Below are 8220 nucleotides of genomic sequence, written 5' to 3'. Positions count from 1 at the left end.
TGGAAATATTATTTTTTCATTACACTTTATGTGTTTCAAATCATTTAATCATTTTGTTTCACATACAAATCGGCATCCATACGGCGTATATTACTTCAAGTATAGTATTATTCTTATTTGCCTTTTCATGCCAAGGAAATGATCTGAAATCCATTCAGTCAATTTATAGTCTCGCCATTTGTTTTCAACCTGTACACTATTTGTGTCTCATTTGCAGAAGAGTTCCTTGGAAATCGCGGTAAAATAAGATTTCAGTTAAATTTTATTTTGAACTTCACTTTAGATGGAAAATAAAAGACTTTAAAGTACATTTAGTGTTATTGGTCGTATTTAATTTTATTATACTGAGGCTTATGCCTTAGAATTTACATGCCCTTCGGGCTTGTAAGTGTGCAACTTCCACATGCCCGCTTTCAATTTTACCAGGTCCCGGGCATCGGACTCCCGGGATTTGTCGAAGACTGTTCGTGTGGAAATTCTTATATCATTCTTCTTCCTTTAATTTAGTTGTACAAGAAATCAGTGGAACGGACCCCCCCCCCCCCCCCAGTTTCTTTCAGGAAGATTTAAAAGTTAGTCTTATAACAGTAAGGAATTATCCTTTTATTATATAAAAAATCACAATTGTGAATCCGTACATCTCCTTATTTTTTATGAAAATGTGAGGATTTACTTACAGCACATAATCTCATCTGAACGCATAGTAAATTAACTTTTACTTACATGTAAATTTGCACACATAAGTAAAAGATACTGCACTATGCCGGTTTTTGGGTCTTTTTTCAATCTCTGTTTTCACATTTATTTTTATTTTTATTTTTGCCTTAAGTCATTTGTTATAGAGTTTGGTCTATTTTCAAATGAAAGGCAATGTCATAAAGGTTATAAACTGCGTTGCAATAAATTAATTCGTTGTTTTCTTACCCCACCTCTCTGCAAATATCGGGAAATTAGACTTATCTGCCCTTGATTGGAGATAAGATTTATAAATATGCATACGAGGCGGAGCTAATGTTGTGAAGAGTAGTCTAAAATTAGAATAGTTACTGTATTTATATTTGGTCTCTCTCTCTCTCTCTCTCTCTCTCTCTCTCTCTCTCTCGGCATATGTTTGACACTATTGTTTTTTAGCTATTGATAATCAACAGCAATGGCTGATGTCAACAATTCTCGTGTTCGAATATAAGTGCCGACTAGCTCAGTCGGTAATGCACAGAATCAATAATATTGAGGTCCGGGATGAAACACTAACAACATTAAGACTTGCTTTATTTTTTCCCTTTTAATAAAAAAAGAAAGAAAAACGTCACAATTACTTAAGTTTTTCTTAATTTCTTCTCCCCATAAATTAGCGTGCTGGGGATGGTATTATTTCATTTTTATTTACTGGATCTTACTTTGGATGTTCATGATAAGCGATGGTTCAAAACATAATAAATAAATCTCTTTTTTCTTGTAGACTACAAACAGAGACATAAAATAAACTCGAAAATATATAAATATAGTAAAATGAAACGCTTTTAATATAAATATGAGAATAATCTTATAGATATCTAAGAGAAAAAAGAATAGCCCGTGCCTCGATGGGAATGGATTGAAAGATATGGACAATCACTATCGCTCAGCAGAATGCGTGTTTCCTTACACGTCACGTGATGGAATTTTAGTATTCACAGAGTTACCTAGGTATAAAAATCACGTGGTTAAATTATAATATTCAACAGGTAACAACGTGGTCAAAATGGCCTGTTTACTATAGAGAAAGTGAACACACGAAGAAACAGTTTTTTTCTCTTTTTAACCATGAGCACATGTTTGTCTATTGATCTCCTTTTAATATGAGGTAATATATATAAATATACAACTACCATTAAAAGGAGAACAATAGACAAACATGCGCTGACTATGTATTAAGCCTGTAAAAAGGTGGGCGTACTCATTATCCTATGAAGATTCCAGAATATGCGATGACCCCTCCCTATAAAAACGACTTTGAACTTCGTTAATACGAACTTTTAATTAACGTAATTACATAAAGTTGCAGTCAAGGCATTGGCCATTTCTACCATTAAAAGAAATATGCCCATATTTAAAATTAATTATGTCGCAATTTCTAAGTTTCCTTAAGTGCAGTCATCCTTTTTGTCATATGAATGGGGTATTAGTTACATACTCTCTATCCCAAGAAAGGAAACTTGTTAGATTGCAGAGTTGTGGAAAACTTTTACACAGCCGGTCATTTGGACTGGCAAGAAAACAAAATAAGCCGCTCTGAAGTGATTTTTGTCGGTCCGATATAGTAAGTCACAAAATGAAGAAAATCCTTTAAGTACTTATTTACTTTATAACACATCTTTTTAATAAATCATTTTTTTAATGATACAAAATTCTATTGAAAATAGACTGTAAATCACTTTTTATTCACAGAACTTTATTTTTGCGTAAATACGCGAGAAAATGCGTTCACGAAAATTAAATTCTCGCATATATATAGGATCTCCCATGATTTGTAGTTGGATCAGGGGTTCAAAATTTTTTTTGTCATGGTCAAGTCCAGGACTTGAGGAGTAAATTTTAGGGAAGTCCGAGGAAGAAATTTCAGAGTCCATATTTACCTATACATCATTAAATTTATGTAACTTATAATTTATTTTCATTTGTTGCATTGAATGAATAAAGACTATATGTATTAATATATGTTTTATTTTTCCTCCATAAACTGTCATATAGTCATACATGAGTATTTCAACTCTTTGGTTAGGACTTAACATGGGTATAAATTTGGTTCAAGAATACATGTATCGGTAAAGAATTCACAGAAAATTGATTTTTGATTTTAGTGAAGATTGTAAATTCGGATCCTACACACTTAAACTAAGTTTGTTAATAATGTAAATTCGGATCCTACACACTTAAACTAAGTTTGTTAATAATATAAAATTTATATTATTAACAAACTTAGTTTAAGTGTGTAGGATCCGAATTTACAATCTTCACTAAAATCAAAAATCAATTTTCTGTGAATTCTTTACCGATACATGTATTCTTGAACCAAATTTATACCCATGTTAAGTCCTAACCAAAGAGTACTATATGTGTAATAAACATAGAACCCTTACTTAATAATAAAATTCATGTCCATTCATGAAGTGGTACTTAATCTCTCACAGCCTTAGAAACTCATTGATTAGAGGCAGGTGAAAGTCGCGGCCCACAAGCCTCTTCACTTTCTCATTAGCTATCTGTGTGAAAATTCTTATTAAATAAAAAAAAGTGCCTATGTATAATTTATATATAAATTGCTTATTTCTAGATTAAACTCAGCTCTGTTTCTTTTTTTTATGCCCCTTTAATTGAAAAATTCAGGGGTATATAGTTTTTGCCCTGTCCATCCATATGTTTGTCATCAAAAAATTTATTCTTGTCATTAAATTTTGATTGATTTGATCTATGGCTTTCATATTTTCTATGAGTATTCATTGTGACAAGACTTTCTTTGGGAATCAACATATTTGACCTCTTGACCTAGTTTGACCCACTTTTGCAAAATTTTACCAAACATTAAACTTGGCAACATTTTTTGCAGTTAATGCTAGAACTTTCATACTTCACAGGTAAATTAGTTGTTAGAAGACCTTCCTTGGGTACTAACAAGTGAAGTTTAACCCTATGACCTTGACCCTGAAGTTTGCACTACTTTTGAAAAACTTAACTTAAACCTTGGTCAAAACTTTTGAATGGATTGAGCTAGGGACTTCATATTTCACAGAAATATTTTTTTAGACAAAATGCCTTTCATTTGATACCAGGATTTTTTTACCTTTGACCTTGGATTTTGACATGTATTTTAAAAAATTTTCACCTTTGCTATAAACTGCAATATGGAAATCAAACGAGTTTTACAATCCCATCTTGCTATTTTTATGTTATAAAATATAATTTATATGGACATACCTCATCAATTTCGCACATTTCCACTGACTGAACTTCAGGGTGTTTGACGACCTCTCTAAGAACCCCACCATCTCCCCCTCCAATGATCAGCACCTGGTGTAAATGTTAGAGAACCAATCAGTGCAACAATTCCTCAGAAACATAGGCTACTGAATTTTATACATGTATATGATCTATCATTTCCATTTAGATTGCAGAATATCTTTACACATTCAATGCATGGACCTTGTAAAATGCCATGAAGAGTAAAATTTTATCCTTTGGTTCAAAGGTAAACTTTTTACAGTTTTACAAAACAAAGCAACAAAAAAAAAAACTAGATCCAATACTAGGTGCAAAATATTTTATCTCAGCTAGGGGCATATTTTTTTTTTTACAGCAGACAATTTTCATAGCACATTGTTACTTTTCCTGCACTTTATTTTCTCTTAAACTATGAATATCAAAGTACACTTTTATTACCTTTCTGGGATTAGGATGACAGTTCAGTGGTAAATGAGCCAGCATTTCCTGATACGAGAATTCATCTCTCTCTGTACATTGTATCACTCCATCTAGGACCAACACATTCCCATAAGTTTTACTGAAAAGTACAAAGCAATAAATTGAAATCTCTGAATTTATCAGATATAGTACATGCGAAGAACTACAGGAGGGTCTTTTTTTATTTTGCTTGTCAAGAAATTTCTAGGTTGGAATTCTTTTTTTTGACAAGGGTGGACCCCTTTGGAAAAAAATTCTGGATCTGCACCTGTAGTAAATCTTTTGGATGAGGAATCCTAGTTAACACCTTTAACCTTGATGTTTAAACAATGATAGCTTAACAGCTGATTCTCTGAAATATGCACCATAGTTTCAAGTAAATTTTCTATTCAGCAGTATATGTACAGGACGACAAAATAAAGTTTGGAATTCTGATATCAGTTTTGGCAATGGGACTGACAGTCTCTATGATGGAACAAAAATCATCACTATTAATGCAAATTATTATATTTGTAAAAATTCCTATTTATTCCTGGATATTTTAGCTATATATGCTTGATGATTATTCTCTTTACAGAAGTGGACATGCAGGCTTTCACCAACATCCACTTCAAGCCGTCATGTTGTTATTCTGTAAGCCTGTCCACTTCTCTAAAGAGAATACTAGATGATAATCCCTCTACCCAAAATTGTGACATTCATGTACCAGCCCTTGTTACAGGATTCAGACCCCAGGATGAAGCCAGGTTATAGTTATGTGTGGTAGTTTGCAAGTGCAAGTGATCAACAGCTTTGTTGGTAGGGCACCTGTAAAGAGTTCAGAGACATTTAAAGCCTTGTCTAACTGCATCCAATAATTTACTTCCACTTGTCAACCTCCCTAATAATAGTTGTGTACATGTAGGTGAAAAACCTGCCAAAGAAATTTGCGTTTTGCACGTAGGCCTTATGATTGAGGATTTTTTCAGCGTACAGGTTTGAATGACTCATTGGGTGTATAATTTTTTTTCAAACCGAACCATGTTATATTTACCTATTTCCCTGAAAAATTCATGTTATGGTACAATGGACCACAGGAGACCTCGGTTTTTGGGAGAAACCCTATATCTACTTCAAATAAAGAAACACCAAAAAACGTCAAAACACCACATGGAATACCTTTTTCATATACCAAATCTGAAATTGATATCGAGTTCTACGCGCAATTATTTTCCATTTCTAATTCATTTCTCAGTGATAACTATTTGAAAGTTATTTTAAGTGATTTCTTGCTTGTTCTACCAGAATATAAGATAGGTCAAGAGCTTTCTGCAGAAGGCCTAATATGCAAATCTCTATTACCCAGGCGCATAGGATTTGGAGTTAGAGGGGGCGCCAAAATTAGGCAAGGGGTTTGGTAGCCTAGTACCCGAGGCCTTCCGAGTGCCTCAGGTACTAGGCTAGTTTGGGGGCCGCCCTGAGGCCCCCAGTGGGTCCAGAAAGCCCTGGTGGGGGCCCAGGGGGCGAAGCCCCCGGAAGCTCTAGAAATTTTGTTGGGTAAAAATGAGGTCCATCGAGTAAACATTTTAACATTTTCCGGATGAAACTATGATTTACGCTAACTTTGACAATTTTTAGTGAAAAAAAAGGAAAATGCCACCCCCCCCCCTTAAATCCGCCACTGGGCCATTAAATGATTTGTCGATCTCTGTGTCTGACGCTATGGAGGCCAAATAAGGCAAATATGCATGTAAATCTTGTGCGGCTGCCTTTGTGTTTGACGTCATTTGGCGAATTTGCATGGGAGTTCTCATGTAAGTCAAATCTATGTCTACATTTTTAAAATCTAAATCAAATATAAGAATCACTGTCTAGTTAACTAATATAGTGCCACTTTAATCAACGATAGTGGGAAACATTTTATCAGAAATAATTAATGCGAAATCCGTAATCAGTGGCGTAGCTATGTATGCTTGTATACTCGAGCATGCACATCATTTTGCAAAAAATAAAAAATTAATAAAATAAGATAAATAAATAAAAAATGTGGCATGAAGAATTGATAAACATATAAGTACATGTATGTTAACGATGAAAGATTGCATTTTTACGGGTGTAATGAAAGATTATAAAATTTTGTTATACCCTTATAAATATCATTCTATATATTTATTACTTATAAAAAGTCCAACAAAAGAACTGTTTATTACATCGGTCTAACAATTTCACTATTGACCGGTCTTACATAAGAATTGTTAGACCGCAACGTCACTTGTCTGTTACGTCACAATTAATTAATCATTTCAATATCGGCGACGCGAAAATAGCCGAAGTTAAGAGCTACAAGAGTTGTTGCTAACAGCACGGAAGGGAAGAGTAGGTTTTGTGATAAATATTTTTTGTTATATAATAGGTATATAATTGATTTTGTTCGTTCTCAGCTTGATGTTTTATATTTACTGAAGAAGCCATATTTTCCATATAAAATAATTGATAGAGTGTATTGATTAAATTGAACAATCTATGAGCAATGAAGGGTATAACAAAACAGTTATAGACTGGGATTCGGGCAACATATGATTTGTTCTTTACTGTTGACCTGATATATGAAAATGTTGCCCTTGGCCTGCGGCCTCGGGCAACATTTTCACCTTCAGGTCCAAATCATATGTTGTCCTTATACCCAATCAATAACTGTATAATGTATTTTAACCATGCAGCCAGATTTAGCATCATTTATATTAAACTTTTACTAATTAATCTACACGGTTTTTTTTATGAAAATAAATGCAGTTTTTCCTACATTGAACTCATAAAATTATGAATGTGGATAAACCGTATAATTATTTAATTTTCTCAACTCAAATTAAATTTTAGGTTTGAATAGACCAAATGATTTAATATATCTTGTGAATGTAATTAAATTGTTCTGGGCAACTTAAAAAAAAAACATTTTACCTTCGGTGGCCTAAAGCTATCGGCTTATATTTGTCCACTATCTGAAACATTAACCCTAATTTTTTTTGTTTTTTCTCGACTTTTCTAATAATTTTTGAAAAAAAAACATTGCCAAAACTTTTTGTACTTGCCAAAAAATAACCAATCTAGTTAAATGTTGCTAATTAATAAACTACGATAGCCCGTATTTCTTCAACTTTATGATTTAAGATATAGAAAAAAAAAACGTCTCTCTACTACTATGATAATCACAGTGAGATCAGTAGAGACTAAAAATTTGGTCTGGTGTCTCTATATGGATCTCGCCAAGACTACTGTCATATAGACCCCTTGGTTTTATTTCTAATGATAAAACGGTGTCAAGACATTCATTTTCTTAACTTTATTGAATGCCCTTGGCCCCACCAGGGCTTTGCCCTGGACCCACTGGGGGCCTCAGGGCGGCCCCCAGACCCCTTGCCAATTTTAGCATGCACTTCCTTTTGAGTCTAGCTACGCCACTGGTAATGCAAATAAATTAGCCCATGTTTCTTACTATCGTTGATGCCCTGACATACTATACTAACTAAATAGTGATTCCTTACTTGGATTTAATTCTACAAGTGGTAATCCTACTTATACTCATACTTCCCTTTGGTAACGGGTTTGTTCGCCCGATCTACCTGTTCGCGGGAGTCCGTTCGCCCGCAATTTTTGTCGCCCAAAATCTTGTTCGCCCTATAAAAGATTCGCCCAATACTTAGATATATATTTGTATTATATTAAAACATATGAATTAAAAAATAACATATGACGTCGCGCTCGATGTTGGTGTCAAAAGGTCAAAAATTACTATTGCGGCGGCAT

General features: G+C 33.7%; 1 long non-coding RNA gene across 1 annotated transcript; it reads right to left on the bottom strand.

Annotated features, from left to right (window-relative positions):
• Positions 1–3010: 3010 nt before the first annotated feature.
• Positions 3011–4574, bottom strand: LOC134259471 (uncharacterized). The gene is made up of 3 exons (XR_009990366.1): positions 4417–4574; positions 3955–4047; positions 3011–3242 (listed from the first exon to the last, which is right to left on the bottom strand). It is a non-coding gene; the product is annotated as an uncharacterized LOC134259471 (long non-coding RNA).
• Between the last annotated feature and the right edge of the window lie 3646 nt (positions 4575–8220).

This window comes from Saccostrea cucullata, unplaced genomic scaffold, assembly GCF_032062105.1.
Source record: "Saccostrea cucullata isolate Sc308-1 unplaced genomic scaffold, CSIRO_AGI_Scuc_v1 ctg12825, whole genome shotgun sequence".
NCBI lineage: Eukaryota > Metazoa > Mollusca > Bivalvia > Ostreida > Ostreidae > Saccostrea > Saccostrea cuccullata.
Note: the sequence above shows the minus strand (reverse complement) of the source record. Positions and strands in the feature narration are given on the sequence as shown.